General features: G+C 39.3%; 1 protein-coding gene across 1 annotated transcript in view; it reads left to right on the forward strand.

Annotated features, from left to right (window-relative positions):
- ATRNL1 (attractin like 1) overlaps positions 1-21,516 on the forward strand; it is a 682,244-nt gene that overhangs the window by 217,867 nt on the left and 442,861 nt on the right. The window lies entirely within an intron of this gene.

Genomic DNA, 21,516 nt, shown 5'->3' on the forward strand with positions numbered 1-21,516 from the left:
GGTCATTGGGTTCCCTATGAGTTTCTCAGCATATTTTGCTGATCCATATGATTAAATAGTTTAGCAATTGCAAATATATGATGAAAACATGAGTACCCATATGCTGCCTGGCCGCTCTTCAGTAATGAAGAACATAGGAAGAGCTGTGCTGGATCAGACCAAAGGCCTATTCAGTCCAGTATTCTGCTCCCATGGGCATGGCCACAAGCCGGACATGAGTGCAATACCTCCCTTCTACTCATGTTCTTCAGCAATTAGTATTAAGAGGCATACTGTTTCCAGTACCAGAGGTAGTATAATTGCCATTTCTTCCATGAATTTGTCAAATCCCCCTTTAAAGCCATGGCCATCACTACATAGTGTGTAGTCAAATTCCATAGTTTGATTGTACACTGGTAGTCAGTGCAGGGTTTCCACCAGAAGTGTAGCAGCATCCGGGAGCAGCACTATAGATCCTCATCTTTTGGTAGGGTCATCAGGATCCATGGGAAATGTGTGTCCCTTAGACCCTTATGCCCAAGATACTGCTGAGGCAGTGCCAGATATCTAATATGGGTTGCACAGAAAGGAAAGGAAGAAGGAAGCAGGGAGGGCTGCTGCCAGATAAAGCCCAATAAAAATGGGGTTTGGTCCAGTTTGTAATGGTCTTAGTTTTTTGAACAGGCAACATTGGGTTCTAAAGCTTCCAAATCCCATGCTTCAGTAACATTGGTCATCTCCAAGCTGGAGAAATCTTATCCTATTTCATCTTTGCTATACAGCTGTTGAAAGCAAACTTTTGCCCTGCATGAAGCCCATGTATATAAAATCGGAAAGGCTTCCTAATTTATTGTTCTGTATTCAGAAAAAAATCTACTTGCGTTTTTAACAGCAAGTAGAGATTACAGCTAAATATGGTTTTAAAATAATCTTAAATTAATTAAGACTGGAGACCAAAATTCTGAATGTTCAGTAAATAGAGATGTTTATGCTTGGTAAGGTTTCGCATATAACATGTGTAACAGAGTTTGATCCTTTCTCCCCGCTACACCTACACCATGTTTCTTTTTATTGCTGCTGTGAAGAGGGTTTCCAAGGAAGTGTGCATATATCTACTTAAGAGCAATGCAGTCAGTAGATTAAACTGTATATGTCATGGGTTGGTACTCCAAACAGGAATATTTCTGTGCATGTGTTCTTTCCAAGGCACGTCACATACAAAAACCATGTTCAAATTATGAAGGAGGTAACAGCCATTTTCAGTCTTGGTAAATTTTAGGTTTGTTATGTTCTGCACTACTACTGTTTGAAGCAATAACTATATACAGTACATGGTTGAACACTGGTAAGCTGTAGCTGTGGATATAAATTGTTTTTTCCACTTGTTGGGCAGGCCGTTGTGCAATCTCAGCAGCAAGCCTATAAATCTGTGATTACTAAAGTAAGGATTTCCATGAAAATTTCAAACTTTAGCTGTTCACTGTGTAAGTAAGATTTATATTCCTGTCAAGAATCCTATTGATTACAAAGTCATAGCCGTAGGGCAGAATGTTGCTCCTCCCACCCCTCCCTTTCGAAATGGTTCATGGTGTGCAATGAATACCATGCCCTAGGAACAAGGGCTTTTAAGAAATCAGTGAAACTGTATAAAACAAATTATTTTAAAGTGAAAAAAGCTATAGACGTATGGGGAGAAAAAGGTGCTTATTCTTCTCAAGACAGCCATGTTGTTTTTCTTTTCCTGTTCAAATACAGAGTAAGTAAATGTACTTAAAAGTTAAGAGTTGAGAGTAATGTTATATAATGTTTTTAAATATTGTACTGTTTTAACTCAGGATCTGTCTAACTCAGTAAGGTGTATTGATTTCAGCTATAATGCTGAATACAATTAGTAGCTCACAATATCCTTTGACACCGATGTTCTATGGTTTATACATCACAAACACATTTTTAAACCTGCTGAAACCTGCTGCTGCCTGACACTCAGACTTGGCCATGGCTTCACCTTACAGATATGTAAGAGGCAAGCCATGGTTTAGAGCTCTTACCTACTTTTGTTTCAGCATTGAGCTTCTGTTTCCATGGTGCTTTTGAGGGAGAGCAATGGCCCTAACTGTGGTTTGTCAATGGTCTACCAGACTATGGTTTCAGATCCTGGTTTGTTGGGCCCCTGACAAACCACAGCTTATGAGCAGTCCCATGTTTAGAATTGAAAACAAACCATGGTTTATCTAAACAGAGAGAGCTCTGGCTATTGAGTGGTATAGAAATGTAATAAATAAATAAATAAAATAAATAAAAATACATGAATGGACCATGGTCTTTCTTAATGTCTGAATCCAGCCTTCATAAATGTCTCTGAATAATTTATCATATGATTAGGGCTGATGTGAAGTCCATGCCAAAAACTCTTTTGTGAAGTACAGTGTTCCCAAGGATTCACCAGATGTGACCATTGCCAACTGTTATAGCTTTTGTGTGTATCACCAGCATGCAAAAATATTTTTAAACAGTGTTCCATCTGGGGACCGTAACATTTTTAATAGCTCCTGCTTCCAAACATAATTTAATACTTCTTCTTTGTTCCTGATCTAAATAGTTGTAACAAATTAAATTCCCTGCTATCCACTATGGAAAGGTTATTAATGACCTCTTTCTCCTTTGTTCTTGTGCATGAGAGACACACTAAGCCACTGTGGTTAAGCATTTTGAACTTAACCTTTTGGTTTAGCCTGTATGTGAACCATTTCTAACCCTGGTGGTTACATAGCATGCTCACTAACTCTTTGCTGCAGAAGGGTTAGAGGCCTAACCATGGCTTAGCATGTCGTCTGAACAGGTCCAATAACAAGTTTGCCATTTTACTGATTTCAGTGGCATATTATTGTCATACGTAAATGTAGATATTATGGTCTTATGTTTCCTGCTAATGTTCAGATACAGGACCCAGGAGGAAAAGAAATAGCAATTATATGGCACCAACATTTTAAAAGCACTTCCTCTATCAGGGAGAGATGTGATAGAATCAAAGAGATGTTTAACTTGGGACAAATCTACACCAAGCAGGATGTAACATGTTGAAAAAGTTTTGAAAACTGTATATGGAGTGTGTCCTGGGCTCCAATAGTTGTCACTACTGCTATAAACCATTTTAAAGCAGTAGTGTAGATCCTGCCTTGGTAATGAATAAAATTATTTCACTAACTGAGTAGCATTCTATGCTTCCTCCCTGAAAAATATATTGCTACAATGTATGTAAAACCATACATTTATTTCTTGAACAAATAGTATGTTTTTAAAACAGTGTGTTGGATACAAATTGTCCTTCTCCATAATTAAAGTGTCTTCCAGTCTTGGAAGTGCTCTTTTACACCTTGCCATAGTGTGTATCATGCTAGAATAGTAGAATGGAATCCAAAGATATTCTTCTGCAAGCATGTGAATTCCTGTAGAATTTACTTCATCATTACACAAATGCAAACTGTTGTGCAAGCATTTGTGTAACAGCACTTGCTCTTTGGGGCCTAACCCTTTATCAGTAGAAGATTTTAAAGATTTCCACCTTCGATGTGTAAGGCAGCATTCTTCCATTCACATGCTGCACCATTATGGAAGTTTATATTCCTTTAGCCCTTTCAAAAGGTCATATCACCATACTGCATAGGGATCCCCATTTATCAGTCTGTGTACTGTGATGCACTATTAAGTAGGAATGCCACAACATTTGCATTCTTCTGCTAGTCCCATTATAATATAAGTTATAAGAATATAACTACTGATGCCTGTGGGGCTTGATTCTAATTTAATGGAACTAGAGGTAGTCTCATGGTTTACTATATTGGGGATCCATGTCTTCTGAGATATCTAGTGTTGTTGACTTCCCTAAGCAGTATTTGTATTTGGGAGAGAATTTAAATAAAAAATAGAGATAAAAGTGAAGTGCATCTTTTATGTGTAGTGAAACACTTAATCAAAGAACTATCCTGTAAATGAAACCCATTTAAAATCATTTTTATTTACCCAATATTCTCACATATTTGTCTTCTCTTTCTATTTTTTTTAATCCATTCTTTTTAGTCAGCCCTTTTGCAGAATTTATTTCTTCTGCATGAGTTGTTTCCTTCTTTCCTAGTATAATTTATAAAGATCGCTTTGGCCATAAGATATCTGATCCCCTTTGTACATATGAAGTAACTATGCTCTTAAGAATATAATGTCTACGTGTACCTTTTATCCTGAAAAATTGAATACCAGCCTTATGTGTAAAACTGTAAAAATGTTTTTTCCCTTTTATTAGTTCACACTTTTTTCAGAGGTAATCTAATATGGTGCTGAAGAAGAAACTATAAACACTTACGAAGATATTGTGTACTGATAGTTGTAAGAATGTCTTGGGTATAGAAAATATTGTTCCTTTGTGTTTGAGTTGTAAATACATTTTGGCATTAGAAGTGGTGAGAAAACAGATAAGTTGCTTTAAGTCAGTAATAGAAATGTTCCTATATACCCACTTGAATCTACAATCAAATGGCTGTATTTAAATGGCTATATTTTCCACACTTTGACTGCCCGCAGTGATCACAATAAGCACGTTAATTGTTGGAAGTTTTTATGATATGACAATGTAGTGTACACATTTTCAACTTAGAATACCAGCAGAGAAGCATTCCTGTGATTAAATTGTGACATGGTTGGAGTGCCTTAACATGTTATCTGCATTCACCTAGAGGGCTTACTTCTCAATTCTCCCTTGCAAATTTCACTCTAGGAAACTCAAAGGCTCAGTATTGGAAGTAGGAAGTTATTTGTGTAAAGGCAAGAGTCTGATCTTATGCTGCTGTTTCAACTACTGGCCCAGTTCTTGTTTCAAACAGGAAAACACTGACACCAGTGTTGAATGCTTGCATTGATACTGCACCATGCTGAGGTAGTTTCCCACAAATTTCCCTTTTATAGGCCCAGAAATCCTCAATCTTGTATATTTGGGTGTATGCCTTCTTGTCCCACAGTATATGGCTCAAGAAATTAATGTTCCCAGGATTTATACTTGTGTTGAAAATCTGGCATGGGGAACATCCAGGTGGCATGCAGGAATTGAGGAACCTCCTGCATGGGTTCCCCATCTGGCTTGGCAGCTGCTAACTCTGGTCTTGCCCCCTCTGCAACAGAGGGAAAAGCTCTTATCGCTGATCAGCCGTTGATTAGTGATGAGTGCATCCCCCTGCTTACCAATGAAAACAGTTCCCCTTTTCAGTGCTTAATAGGGGACAGCACTCTCCCGTGGGCAGAAGGGGCAGAAGCTGCTGCATAATTCATTCCCGCTTCCTTCTGAGTCATGCCCTGCTTATTTCTGAATAGTCATGAAGAGATTTGACCAACTTCTTTGTGATTAGACATGATGTCCATGCTTACTTCTGAGTAGACATGCAGTGGCTTGGTGTTTGGGATGCTATTTAAAATTGCTGCTGAATAATTTGGTCCTGTTTACTTCTGAGTAGACATGTAGAGGCTTATCTTGCTTATTTGAGAATAGATATGCTGCTTATGGTTACATCTGAGTAGACATCCTTCCTACTATAAATTTGTAACAATGGAATTTTGGAGGGGGTGGATTTTTCAGTCCATCCCACATGTGTTTGTGACTCCACCCCCTTTCCATTGGCTCTACCTATCACTTGGATCTGGTCCTCAGGCTGAAAAAGGTTCTTCAATCCTGGTGTCAAGCAAAAGGCTTCCGAACTTCATAATCGAATTTACTGAACCTGGTTCACTTCTCATTCAGCTGAATTTTCAAGTTAAAATAATTATACATATATTTTATAAGATAATTTTTACCAATATGTAACCTGAAGTTTATCATTGACTGCTTATGGAAGAGGAAATAGTGGCCACTTATAACCCAGCTACTGCAGCACCCAATGCTTAATTAGTAGGCAGGCTAATTGATGTGTGACGTTAGTGAAGCTGAGCTTTCTCAGTCTACACGAAGCTGCTGTGGAAAATCATCCAAAGGTTTGGGCTAAAGCAGCCTTCCCAAACTTGGTGCCCTCCAGATATCTCAGACATCATTTTCCATCTGCCCTCCCATGATCACAACTTCTGAGATTTGTGTCCTAAAACATCTGAAGGGCACTAGGTTGCAGAAGAGTGGGCTGAAGTGTCACCATTATGTGGATAGCACATAGCTCTATCTCCCATTTCCATCTACTGAACCTAAGGACTATTGAACAGGCAGTTTGGGGATGGATGGGGGAACAAGCTGAAGCTTAATTTGGACAAGATGGAGGAACTATGGGCGGAGGAACTAATGAACCTGGATAGAGGTATTCCATGCTTACTTCTGAGTAGACATGCAGTGGCAGCGGCTTCTGGATTGGATTACACATCCCCTGAGGGACCACATTCACAGGCTGGGAGTACACTTGAACTCAATATTCTATTGAGGCACAGGTGGTGATGTTAGCCAGGAGTGCCTCTTATCAGCTTAGGCAACGGTTAGTTGCAACGCTATCTTGGGTTGACTGACCTTTCCTCTGTTATTCATAACCTGGGCACATCCCAGCTGGACTACTGCAATGCACGCTACATTGGGCTGTCTCTGAATATATTTCAGATGCTTCAGCCAGTGCAAAATTCAGCTAATGCATCAGCAAAAGCAGATGCTTGTGGTGCTCAATGTTTGGAGCATGTCACTCCAATGTCACTCCAATATTATCAACTGCACTGTTTGCTTATTCACTTCTGAGCCCAATATAAAATACTGGTTTCAATCTTTAAAGTCCTACATGATTTGAGACCAGATTACTTGAAGCATTACGTGCACCCATATGAACCTATCTGTACCCAAAATTGTATTTAGAGGCCGTGCTCATGGACCCACCAATTGGCAGATGAGGACATGAGGCAGCGCCATTTTGGTGATGGCCTCTCATCTATGGAACCTACCACCTAGAGTTTGGCCCCTTCTTTGTTTTCTTTTAGACAAGCCGTGAAAACATTTTTCTTTCAGTCCTCCTTTTGGGGGGGGGGCAGGGCTTCGTTATTGTTATTGTTTAAATTTTGATATATTTCGATATAGGCCAACATTTTATTGTTTTGCTATATTATGTTGCTCTTCTGCTTATTAAATTTCATGGATTACTGTGGGTTTAATGTGGGATCTTTTATTTTATTGTGTTAGTTGTAATAGCTGTGGTTTTTAAGTGCCTTTAGTTATCTTTTTAGTTCTGAAATCCTTTAAATAAAACATAAAATAAATACTGTAGCTATTATTATTATTATTATTATTATTATTATTATTATTATTATTTACATTTTTATACCACCCCATAGCTGAAGTTCTCTGGGTGGTTTACAATACAATCTGTATTTCTCATGATAGAAGCACATAAAATTAGCCAATGTCCTACCAGCTCCTATCCCCTCCTTTGCACTCCCATTTAGTGTTAGGCAAGTTTTTTCTACAAATTAATCTTCATCTCTCTTCCTCAGCAAAACGTAGATCTTTAATTTCTTACTAATGGCAGTGTTGAGTCTCAAAGAGATGAAAATAACAGCTATGGCTCTGTCATATCCCCTTTAATTGGCAATTTATCAAGCAAGAAACATTCCTTCAGGTTTATTTCAAAGGGATGCTGAATAATCAATGAGATTGCTTGCATTTTTCTTACCTTCATTCCATTCAGTTTCTCAGTTATTTGATATAAATAAAGGGCAGAACTTTAGCTCTTCTCTGGGAAGTCAAGGGAAGTTGCAAGATACAAATTTATTAAATAAATAACATATGGAACATAAAATTATAGTTGTAATTTATGTAGAGATGAGAAATATGTAGTGCTTTTTCAGTGAAGGGAAAGGTTACTTGTTTCATTCTGAATAACATCATGATGGTGCCAATAACTGGTGAACAAGTCATATGTTCAAATACCTCAAGTACAGTGGTTTGTATCTAAATAAATGAAGGTGTTCTTGAGGTAGTGTTTGTAAGCGATTTGTCTTTGGGTTCAGAGGAGGTTGTTGGATTTGGAGCAGTTTGCACAGAAGGGTTATAATTAAAATTAGAACAACTCCTTTGAAAAACAGATGTAGCGTTTCTCCACAGCGCTGTACCACATTTTGGGAATAAGAGGGTTTTACTAATGAAATTATGTCTCCGTTAGTTCTTTCACTTCTGTGGAATTATGGAAAAACCATATGAGATAAATAGGATGATAACACCAAGAGAGATGAAGATAAAAGGGAAAATAGATGTTTTTGTGTGTCAGCTGGGAGAGGGGTTAGATTATCAGATCACAGCTCTGGTTTCAGGCAATATTGTTGTAGCCAAAATATCCCAGAAAGACTTCCATATGTCATTAAACATGTATTCCTTTCGATGCAAGTCACTCACTCTTCAATTATAGGAGATCTGCTATGCAGTCATTATTGACAAGCAGAGAATATGATTCCCAGGTCCGTACAATCAGTTGTTTGGCAACAAATCCAGCTCATGCATATGATGAGGGGTACCAGTGGTGTCTGGAGTGCATACAGGGTGAGGCTGGAATCACTTTTTTCACCTCTTAACAGAAATGGCATTCATCCTGGGAATTATGAGGAAAGAGAGACAAATGACAAAGCGGGGAGAAAAACAAGCAAAATTAGAACAAGCAATTATAACAAGGTTTTGCACTTCGATATTAGCATCCAGTGCAGATGTTGAACAGTGAATTGAAAAGAGAATGACAGATTCACAGGACGTTATGCTTCCTGGTCCCCACTTGATCCTTAACACTTCCCAATGGTAAGTCTGTACAAAACTCACAATGCTTTTTAAAGAGCCCCTCTACCTAGATGAAATGGGTTCCCCTTCCTATTTACCACAAATACACCAGATTACCTTCCTTTTGTAAAAACATCTGTTGCAACAACAGAATATGGAGGAAGGAACTTAAAAGAATGGTTGGAAAATGTTTACTCTATTTGGATGCTTGAATAGGTGTTTTAGCAAAGTATATCAACTTGAATTAGTGCCACAACCTGATGCTGCTTTCTGGAAGATATGATTCTCCCCCAGTCACAATTATGTATTTGTGGGTGGCACTGTCTAGATAGGCTGTGAAACACCTGGTGATGCATCAGTACAGTCTTTGTGTCTCTCTACAGTGGAGATGTCAGATCATGATCAAGTTCAGTGAATCATAAATCACTAAGGGATGATTCATACATGCATGCACTTCACTTGACCTTTCATCATTTGATTCTCAACACTCAGTCATTCTCAGCTGATTGTATTAATTCTCTCCATCAAAATGTATGATATTTAAATTGGGATCTGGTGATATGAACTCTTTATCTGTGGTGATTAATCTGGAATGGTCATCCTTTGAGGCTAGGAATGTACTTGCATGTGTGAGCTGTCCCGATGATATTGAAAATAATACTTGGTAGTAACATTTTCTGTAAGAATTGCTTCTGTCCAGTGCAAGGCTGTGTGGTGGAGAACGCTGTGCTTGGATTGAACCAGGAAGGCCCAGGTTCAGTTCTCCACACATCCATGAGACTCAATGGGTAACCTCAGTCTAGCCTACCTCACAGGTTTGATGTGTGGATAAAATGGGGAAAATACTTGTCTAACTTCTTAAGCTTCTCAAAGCAAGGGCATGACCCAAATGTACCAAAATATTCCTGCTTTATGAATATACAGTGGACTGCAATAGAGTCCAGATATCAGATTCCCAAGAAGTATGAACGAAGAATCAAATAATATGGATCAGATGTTATTGAAGCCTCTTCATCGGTTTCATTAAACTCTGATTCAGCATTTGTATGCCACCTTCAAAGCACTTTACAAAATTTTAAATAACTGTATCCATAAAGATGTATGCAGTACAACAACAACAACAACAACTGAGTAGTTGCTTCTAACAGAGGTCATGGCTAGACCAGGCCTATATCCCGGGATTGTCCCGAGATCATCCCTATGCATCCAAATGACACACAGGGGATCCCGGGAGCAGGCAGGGACGACCCCTCCATTTGTCTGGGATAAGAGATGAGATACCTTCTTTGAAATGAAAACGAAATGAATAATTACCCTGCTCCTCAAAGACGTCTATAGAATGTATGAAAAGAAATTGATCATTTCCAGAAAATGCATTAAGTAGAAAGGTTCCAGAACACAAATTTAAAATAATTTGGAGTTGGAAGGAAGAGGAACAGCATGGTGTGGTTTGAAAGCTCATACTCTAAAAGACATAGCCAGGGAAGAAGCTCTTTGTCTTTCTCTCCCAGCTTTCAGTAAACTTTGTGAAAGCACACAAGGTCTTTAGAATTGCAGCCATAACAATCTGAAAACAATTAAACACTCCAGGGGCAGTTAACTGAATATACTGAAATGTGACCTCCTTAAATTTGGTATTAATTTCTCAAGACCTAATAACAATTTTAGGGTGTTTTTTTTTTAGGCATGGAAAAAAAACTCTGTAGATTTCTTTTTGTATGGATATTTATATTGAAAGTGAATGCACTGATGCAGATCAGTGGGATTTGATCGGTGGTAAATGAAGCCTGTTATATAATTTTCTCTGTTTGTGTTGCTGCACAGCATAACTGAATTATATGTCATTGTTTTGTTTGTTTCTCAGTGAAAGTTAGACTGGGTCAATAATGAATTTCATAATAGCTATTTTTTTTAAAGTAAGGACAGAAAACATGTTTCCATGAACTCCGACACCCACCCACCCAATGTTATTTTACCTGTTTTGTCCCTGTTGTTGTTGTTCGTATCTGCTCACATGGGAGAAAGTAAATTGTGGACTGCATTTACAAAGTTTCTAACATTATAGTTATTCTGCTTTTTCAGTGATCAATACATTATATAAACTGACTTTCAGTAAAGCCATTTGTTGAGCTGTCACGATATTCGAAGTCAAGTTCTTGCTTATTTGTTGGCCTTTTTCTAACAATAGGAAGGAGGTTGAAAATATGAAGTATTAATGATCCATAATTTGAATGAAGTAATCTCTAGTGGTGACATGAAAATGAGACCCCTGCCAAGGATCCCCATAAACTTCAAATTCAATGTTTTTCTGTGATTAGTCCGAGAAGAACATTCTTAATTATAGAGCAAAATTTCCAAATGTTTTACTTCATGCTGATATAAGTATTTTTCAGCGCCCTGATGTTTTGCAAAGAAGGGGTTTAGGTAATGAGTAGGAGCTGTAAACTATCTGCATAGTACTCTTCCTTAATGAAGCCTTGGAGAGATTCGGCTTATCAGAGATGTCAGTACTGGGCAAGATTGGCCAGTGGTCTCACTTGGCATAAGCCAGGCATAACAGATGAGATGACAAGGTTTATTTATGAAAATTGATGTTTTAAGAATTGTGTTTCTGCATTTGCCTACACATCGGTTGGGATGGGAACATTCCTTTTTCTTCTATCAGTTCTGTTAGGTTGTGTTAGTCATTATTCATATTCACAAAGATGAAGAAAAGAAACTTGCTTTCAGAAAAGCTAAGTTGGGTTGGTACTGCTGATAGCATGTGTTTATTAGAAAGTTGGTGTAACAAAGATTGCTTTCTTCTTCCTTTGGAATCTAATGGATGTAATATGCATCCACCTACTGCTATTTTCATTTTCCATTTCCCATCTTTTAGGAAATAGTCTGAAGTGTGAATAAAGAAGAAACATTTTAGCTATAATGTTTATCTTTATGCTTGAAGACAGAGAGTAGCCTTTCATGTTACATTTCCATCTTTCTACCAGCTATCACTAATGCCTGTCACTCAAGTGGTAATCAAATCTATAAGAAAGCTGTTATATAAAGAGGCATTGATAAGAAAAGAATTTCACATTGTAGAAATACAAAATGGAGGAAATCAAAATTTTCTTTGTTCTTGTTTTTCTGGGATTTGCATAGCTATCAACATTGCCTGTTGATTTTATTCTTAATTATTTCTAAATTCTGTTTGTTCTGGCATAGTATTTATGTGCTTTAATGTTATTACTATCTTTGATTGCCTGCACAAGGGTGCCAATTGCAGGTTATTCCTTCCATGTATCTCAAAATTATTAGGCTGTCATTAATAAATGTATCTGCCAGTGACATGGTGTTAATTGGACTCCTTTTGTTCAGATGAGACAAAAAGAAAAACCAATAAGTAAGAATGTGGAGATGCAAGAATAGAATTCAACTCCACATGATAAATAACAACAGTATAAGATTAATAATTACACCCTTTGTAACAATATACTCTAATGGCTGTAACTCCTAAACATTTGATATACAAAATGTATAAAATCTTAGTACACTTGTAATTCCATTCTTTCTAGTTAAGCTTTCATGTCCAGACATTATTTGTTACTCTCCTCTACATGGAGATGTCAGCAGGAGCTGTCCTTGGCTTAAACACTTTCTTACTGCTGAGTTCCTGTCCCTTTTCCACTCTGAATTTGGAGATTCTGTTGAACAAAGGAAAACAGGATAATCTTGGAGAGTGATATCCCTTTTTTCTAGACAATAATATTTAGATTAAGGGATGTCCTACATTTAACAATGCAAATCCCCAGTTTGAGTATTACCTCCAAAGCACAATGAAGGAAGCAAAGTGTAGATCTCGGAAAAAGCATCTAAGTCCAAGGGCTGCTCTTAATTTTACCAAGTGTAGTGTTGGGGTGCGGGCTGGAGAATATAGGCTCATCAGCAAAGGATAGCAGTGGGGCTTACCCTGCAAGTCCCTCCTGCATTTTTCAGTGGATGGGGTGGGGGAGATTATCAGTACATTCTTGTAGTAATGATCACTTGATATGCAGGCCTATATTGGTTAATATTGAGCAAAATCTCTCTATGATATCTGTGTTAGTTGTTTTATACAATACAGTAAATCCTTGGACAGTTTCTGTTAACATGTGATAAAGATGGTCAGACACTCAGGCCTGATTTGGGTGTAATGACAAATTATGGTTTGTTAAATGAAGGCGTTGGATGACCCTTGATCCCCCATCTTCTTTTTCCTTCCCCTGTTCACGTGCTAGGAGATCTCTATTTGCAGTTTGTTAATAAGCTAGCTGCCCACTTCATCTGAACATAAAGTGGTTTGTACAAATCATACTTGATTTTATATATTTTAGAAAAACAAAATATGAACTGGTTTGTATAAATGCTGAACCAAAATCTTTGGCCCAGATGATGATGATGATGATGATGATGATGATGATGATGATGATATTTATACCACCCCATAGCTGAAGCTCTCCGGGCAGTTTACATAAGATTAAAACAATTTAAAACAATATACAAAATTTAAAACCACAAAAACATACAGCATACACAGAAATATATGTCTAAAAACAACTTTAAACAACAATGAAAACAGATCCAGGATCAATGAAGCTCGTCACATATTGCTAAGTGCCTGGCACCAAAAAGATAGCAATGTTGGTGCCAGGCAGGCCTTATTGGGGAGATCATTCCATAATTGGGGTGGGGGGCACCACTGGAAGGCCCTCTTCCTTGTTGCCATCCTCTGAGCTTCCCTCAGAGTAGGCACCTGGAGAAGGGCCTTAGATGTTGAATATAGTTGAACGTAGTGTACGGGTAGGTTCATGTTGGGAAAGGCATTCTGTCTTTTCATTGTTTGGTGAGTTTTGGTCAAAATACTCACATACACCCTGCGAAGAGTGGATTAATATTTGGGAGTTGGCAAAACCTAGAACTTGGGTTTATCTTAAAGATGAGGTGGCCGAGGTTGTTGTTGAATAATAATTGTTGTTTAGAAAAATAATTTTAAAAAGTTTTGCCACTGCTTCAAGCAGTAGCTTAGTTTGTTGGTTTGTTTGTTTATTTATTTATTTATTTATTTATCACATTTTTATACTGCCCAATAGCCAAAGCTCTCTGGGTGGTTCACAAAAAGTTTCCCTTAGTCATTTGAAGCAGTGGCCAGAAATGATATTCTGAGTCAGGATTCCTGATCCCACAGGCAAGCACACATTCTGGCAAACTGACACAGGACACCCAAATCAATGAGACTTTTTTATTGCAGGAAATCTCACGGCAAAAGCTTCATGGTTACACACTTCAGAAATCATATAGCCAATGGTCAGTAGTGATAGGCTCCAAGAAATTCCAGAACTGTCAAAAGCTAATCACTACTACTGTGATGAAATCCCCATCAACATGGTTTCCCATTGACATCTCGATGGTTCTGAACACAAGGGAAGGGTCAATCCATACACAGGTTCCAAACCTGGACAAGGGAGGGGGATGATTCCTGACATGATCACTCAGGCAACTCAAAGGGTCAATTCTTGAAAGGCCTAACAAACCACCCACAGAGAATTAGTCCAACGTTGGATTATACGTTGGCAACTCCAGGCGACATGGTCAAGGCCTAAACAAGAGCAAGGGAGGCATAAACTCACAGATGTGAGGAGTCCAGTGCCAGCAGTTTCACATTTGCATCTTCAGGGCTCATGAGTCCAGGCAGAGGAAAGTCCAACAGCTGTAGAACAAACTCAGTCTGCCTGTACACTGAGCTGATGACAAACAAAGACACACAATCCACAGCAAATGAGAGTTCAAGTCAATGAAAAGCCTCATAGTACTTTTCATGGCAAGTCCTTAACAATGCAAAGTTCCAAATAAGAGAGTCCATGTGCAGAGTGCCTCCGGAGGTCCAAACGATGTTGGATCCAAACAGGGAGGGGTTTTCAGGCAATACAGGTGAGATGTTCCTAGCAGAGGCTCCTTGCCTCTGAATCAGGTTAAAAAAGAGGCATTTGCCTCCTCTGGACCACTTGGCAGGCAAGAGCTTTTGGCCTTTCGGCAAGACTCCTGTCCAAACAGGGCAGGATGATGCTTCAGTCTGAGTGATCCTTCTGCAAACCTCCACCCTTTCTATGTCAGGTTATCAAGCAGAACTCAAATTTCTGATAGTCTTGTTTTAATTCCGAGGTTTCTTTTCAGTGTTGTCCTAATACTCAGGTAGATGGTGTCTGCATTATTATTATTATTATTATTATCATCATCATCATCATCATCATCATCCATTATGTGCACAATGTTCTTTTCCCCCCTCAAGTCTAGGCCAAAGTACAAACTTGGCTACAATTTCAATTCAATTTTGGTACACCTTATTTCAAACCCAATGAAGTGAAAAGGGAATAGTGATACAGAATTGAAATTGCACACATCCCACAAATAAGTACCATATTAATAAAGGGATGGTTTTTTAAAAAACTTTTAGTGACTCAAAGTCAAAGAAGTAAACAGAGGAGACATTTAAAAAAATATTAATACTGATTTACTCAAGGAGCTTGCTTTTCTGCTATAATTCCAATATATTTGCTGCTACTGGATATTATTTCAGTAGTTCTTAGTCTATTTACAACCCAAAGGGATTTTGATCTTATTATGGTGCCACTAGAATGAAAGCTGTTCTGTATATCTAAATTTCAAATCAGGTTATGACACAATGGAGACGATTTTTCTCAAGCCAAACAAAGTGGTAGAGCAACAGAGAAAAGAAGAAAAGATTCAACAATAATTATATGTCAAAATGTGGAAGTGCTGGATGATGCAGTAATAGAGGGTAAAAATGATCTTTTACGAGATTAAACAAATAGGGGTGGGGGAAGGTTAAAAGCTTAAACATTGTAAACACTCCAGGCATCTGAGTTGTGGGTAGATCAGGCTTTATAGTTTGAAAGGCAGATAGATTAACATCGGAAAGTATATTGAGGGTACAAGAAATAGTATCGTGCACAGCAGTATGCAAAGATGTGGCTGATGGGCTGCAGGCTGCCTTCCAAACCGTGTCTGGTGGCCCCTGACACTCCCAGCATCCACTGCTGCTGAAAAAAGAAAAAAAATGGAGGAGAACAAAACACTCTTGGAACAGGCTCTAATGTGGTGGAGTGGCTAAAGTGTTGGACTGGGAGCCGGGAGATCCAGGTTCTGGTTCCCATTCAACCGTGGAAACCCATTGGATGACTTTAGGCCAGTCACAGACTCTCAGCCCAACCTACCTCACAGGGTTGTTGTTGTTGTTGTTGTTGTGAGGATGAAATGGAGAGGAGGAGGATTATGTACACCACTTTGGGTTCCTTGGAGGAAAAAGGTGGAATATAAATCCAATAATTTGTTAGTTAATAATGTTCCTGCCCTAATAGAAGCCTTGTTCCTAGAATGTCAAATCAGTGGTCAAAGCTTCCTTCTCGCTTTCTAAAGTTATACATTAGGAATGAGGTTTCCATGGCAGGAACCATAAAACTTGTTCCTAAAATATTATTTCCTCCTTTTTTGGAAATTTTAATGCCAAACTCACTGGAAGCTTCATCAGAAGAGTGTTTTATTGCACGCTGACTACTGTGCACTTATGCATGTGTGCACGTCCTTTAGACAACATTGTCCATCTCCTGCTCCTTCCGCTTGTTTTTCTGTTGCAAAATAGAACCCCAAAACTCTGACTTTTTTAAAAAATGGAATATGCCGCTGTGTGCAGGAAAAACAGCATGATCAAAACGGCCCACTTAATGGGCCACATGCACGTTGTTTGCTTCCTCTTTTGAAAGAGGAAGTAATGAGGGATAAACATGCAGGTGGAGAAGCGATGGTAAGAAAACATGTTTTTACCCTGTGTGATGACAGTCGGGTTCTCTGATTGCATAAGTTTGTTGCCACTCACAACAACAAAGCAGTTGTCATGATTGGTCATCCTTCCTGAAATTCCTAAAATTTCTCCCATGCTCCCAGAATAATTTGCTGAAGTGCAATCTTATTTTCAGAGGTAGAGAATGCAGTTGGGCAGCATTTTCAGCTGAGTACTAAGTGTAGCCAGGCCACACTTGTATTCAACATTGACTCTGACCCTACTGATGTAAGGAGGGTGGGGGTCTTGTTTGTGATGCATGGTGAATGTGTATGCTTTTATGTGTGTGTGTACATATATATTCACATGCACATATGTGTCCTCCAGCAGACATTTATTTATTTATTTATTTATTTAGAATATTTATATACCGCTCCCCATTGAAAAATTTCGGAGCGGTGTACAAGGTAAAATGAAAATAAAAACAGAATAAAAACAGTTAAAACAAAATGTAAAAGAAGCAATAACAGTAATCCAAGGCTGCATGTTAAAGAAAGGCTTCTTGGAATAAAGATGTTTTCAGGAGGCGCCAAAAGGAGTACAAGGTCGGCGCCTGTCTGACCTCCAGAGGCAGGGAATTCCATAGGAGGGGCGCCACCACGCTGAAGGCTCTTCCCCTGGTGGATTCCAATCCGAGGATGGATCTAGGTGGAACCACCAGGAGCAGGCCCTCAGATGACCTCAGTGACCGGGCAGGTTGGTAAGGGAGAAGGCGTTCTCTCAGGTATCCTGGTTCCAAGTTGTTTAGGGCTTTGTACACAAGTACAAGAATTTTAAACCTGGCCCGGTAGCGAATAGGCAGCCAGTGCAGTTCCCTCAGCAGAGGAGTTACATGCTGGAAAGGGGCAGCTCCAGACAACAGCCGAGCTGCAGCATTCTGCACTAGCTCCAGCTTCCAGAGCAGTTTCAAGGGCAGCCCCACATAGAGCGCATTGCAGTAATCCAATCTTGAGGTTACCAATGCCTGAACCACCGTGGTCAAGCTATCCCTGTCCAGGAGATGCTGTAGTTGGCGAACCAACCGAAGATGGTAAAAGGCACTCCGAGCCATGGCGGCTACTTGAGCCTCCAATGACAGAAATGGGTCTAAGAGTACCCCCAAACTATGAACCTGTTCTTTCAGAGGCAGTGCAACCCCATCCAGAACAGGCAATGAGCCTGTCTCCCGGACTCGAGAACCACTCACCCACAGGGCTTCCGTCTTGCCAGGATTCAGTCTCAGTTTTTTGGCCCTCATCTAGCCCATTACTGAGTCTAGGCACTGGTCCAGGACCTGCACAGCCTCACCTGATTCAGTTGTCACAGGGAGATAGAGCTGCGTGTCATCAGCGTATTGATGGCATTTAGCTCCAAATCCCCTAATGACCGCTCCCAACGGCTTCATATAGATGTTAAATAACATTGGGGACAAGATGGTGCCCTGCGGCACTCCATAGCTCAATTGCCAAGAGGCTGAGGACTGGTCACCTAATGCTACTCTCTGAAAACGACCCCATAGGTAGGACCGGAACCACTGTAAAGCAGTGCCTCCGATGCCCATCCCACAGAGTTGATCCAGGAGGATACCATGGTCGATGGTATCAAAAGCCGCCTAGAGATCGAGCAGGATTAACAGGGTTGCATTCCCCCTGTCCCTCTCTCGATAAAGGTCATCCATCAGGGCAACGAAGGCTGATTCAGTCCCGTAACCAGATCGGAACCCAGACTGGAATGGATCTAGATAATCAGTATCCTCCAAGAGTGCCTGCAGTTGCTCCGCCACAACCCTCTCAAGTACTTTCCCTAAAAAAGGAGTGTTAGCAACTGGGCGGTAGTTGCCTAATACCATCGGGTCCAGGGTGGGCTTCTTCAGGAGTGGTCGCACTGCTGCCTCCTTAAGGACAGCAGGGACCACCACTTTCCGGAGAGAAGCATTTATCACCCCCTGGACCCACCCAGTCAGACCCCCTTGGCTTGCTTTTAGAAGCCAGGAGGGACAGGGATCGAGAGGGCAAGTGGTCGGTCACACTGCTGCAAGCACCTTGTCCACATCATCAGGCCGCAATAACTGGAACTGATCCCACAAAATTGGGCAGATGGTGGCATCGGACACCTCAACTGGAGCTGCACTAAAAACAGCGTCAAGCTCGCTGCAGAGAGAAGCGATCTTGTGCTCAAAGTGTGATGCATCCCTGGTGTATGGGAATAGCTCTTGTGCTGCTGGTGGTAGTACAGGGTGGGAGGAGACAACACACACAAAACAAGTCGTTTTGTAAAGATGCATGGTAGAAGACAGAGTAAAATGACAGGGGCAGGGGAATGGAGAACTATTTTTAATAGAATCATGTGGACATACAGAGGGACTAAACAATGATGATGACAGATGCAACAAGTAAGGGTGTGCAAAATGTTAATCATTGTGGACATCTGGTGCAAAAGTAACACTTTCAGCTAGGACACAAAATGTCCCCAGCACTTCCCTCATACAACACCATACTTCATTGTTGTTCATTGCTGTTTCACAGCTACATCTTCCTCTGCTGTTATGCACCAATTTTAATTGCCATTCACTAAATAATCTCAGTCAATTAGGATTACTATAGTTTCATTGTAGCACGGTATGGCAAGATAGACCCAATTTCCCTGGTAAAGAGTAAATGTTCCATTCTCCATCTGCCACTCCAAGAAACATTTTTTGCACCAAAATTGCTGAGAAGGGGATGATGATAATGATGATGATGATGATCTGTGAGTATAAAAATGATCACTTTAAATGACCCCATTTTGTCTGATCTCCAATGATATGCAAAAAGTTGATAGGTTCAGTAGGAAGGAGATCTGGGTGAGTTAGAAAGTTAAATAGAGAACTTGGAAAAGATGAAGTTTAGATAATTTCACCTGGAAGGTGTTAATTTTTTTTATATAGAGGAAAAAGGCTAGATATCTAATTATTATTCTAATTGATATCCTGCATTTCTGAACATAATACCCAAGGCATAATATGTCAGAAGAGAGTGGGTTTGGTTTCATGTGTTGGTTCTGTATCATCCTTTGACAGCTCTATCAGAGCTTCTGCATTCCTGTAACGTCTTTTCAGTTTCATGGCGCAGCACAAATTTTGAAATACGGGAAATAGGAAAAAGAAAATGCCATGTTATGAGATTTTTCCAGTACCAATCCACTGTGCACACTGCACAGTATCCAATCTGACCCCGTGATTCCTATACTTGGCACGTCATCTATCAGGATTCAGTGCACTCTCTGTGGTTTATGGTTATGGGTATCTGAAATACTGTTTTGGCACATCAAAGCCTTCACCCTTCCCAAATGCAATACTGACATAACATCAAACATCTTGAAAAGACACCCCGCAACAATGTGAATTGGTCTTTGAGTGTTAGTGCTATATTAAAATCCAATAGAGTAAATTCAGGAAAGCTCTTATTCTTCTCGGTTTACTTGGTGTTATTCTTTTTCTGCTTGTTCCTCTACTATTGTCTGCTTTTAGAGATGGGCTCAGATAAAACTGAAACTGACAAATGATAGCTGTAAAAATGTAGCCTTCTAGCAAGTAGGAAGATTGCTTACTCCAGTTTGATGAATAAAAAGAAAGGATAACACGTATTTCAACAATTCTACAAATTTAATACTATCTACTGTCATTCAGGCAAAAGTAAAGTGGCCCCACAAGTGGCTGCTGTGTGAATCCAGTCCTTAAGGAGACCAATGATGCAGAAACTAGGTAATAACATAGAAGTAGTGGGAAATAATTTCTCATCATCCTATATGACAACAGTTTTGACAGTGAAGGAGAGATATTTTTGCTAACTACATTGTATTTCTTTAAGTAATAATAATTTCAAATAGCCTATTTTCCCCTTGTTTCTTTAGAACTGATAAGACCGTTCAACAGATAGGGTTTTTTTTAAGTCTTTATTTAATGATTCATCTGTACTCTCTATTTCTGGGGCTTATTTTTCTTTTATAAAATGCTTTGTCAAATAAGATAAAATAATTTTCTAAATGATCATTCTGGAATCTGTGATTAGAGTTGCCTTTGTGTTTGACATTGCAAAACTGCATCTTGCGTTCTGCCTTTTCTCCTCATCTACTCAGTGACCTTAAGTCAATCTTTCCCCTTTTCTTTCCAATGCAAATTACATTAACATAGCTGACGTTGGTGCATATTTTCCTTTCAGCAATGTTGTGCATTTCAATTGACTTTCCCGCCCCATACATACCCTGTCTTTGTCTTCACAATTTCATTTCCTTAATGTCACTATTTCTGGGAATGTTCATTAGCTTGTTATAAGCTGATTTGGGCTTCAAGATAAACCATGGTTTATTATGATGGGAATGACCTGCAACAAGCATTGGTTTGAAAATGACTTGTTTCAAGAAATCATAGTTAAAATTAACTACATTTTAGGGTTTGGTCAAAACACTGAACTGTATTTAATAAAAATGAAAGTGAAAGCTTCTCATCTCCTTGTGACTATAACAGAAGAGAAAGAAGGAAGGAGCATGTCAGTCCAATGTTCTCTGTGGCTTATTAATATTACAGTAAACTGTGGTTTGAGACTATGGCATGTGGGGGAACATGGTTGACCCTTCCCCTGTGTTGTTTACATTTTCCCACTATTTGGTTTCTCCTACTGGGGCAAATGGCAGCTTCACAGGTGATTTTCATTAGGAAGACATAAAGGGTGGAAAAAAGTAAAACAACAACCATATTCCCAATCCAGAAAGAAGGTGTCACAGGTTTTATTTGCAAATATATATGTTAACGATGAAACGATGCATGAAGGACACTGACAGTGTACAACTACTTATATTTATAGATTAAGAAAACATATGCAAATGAAAGAGATACACAAAAAAGTGCGCATATATAATTTATGTAAATATTTGAACATGTTTTCCT

The sequence above is a fragment of the Elgaria multicarinata genome, chromosome 8 (genome assembly GCF_023053635.1).
Source record: "Elgaria multicarinata webbii isolate HBS135686 ecotype San Diego chromosome 8, rElgMul1.1.pri, whole genome shotgun sequence".
In the NCBI taxonomy this organism is placed as follows: Eukaryota; Metazoa; Chordata; class Lepidosauria; order Squamata; family Anguidae; genus Elgaria; species Elgaria multicarinata.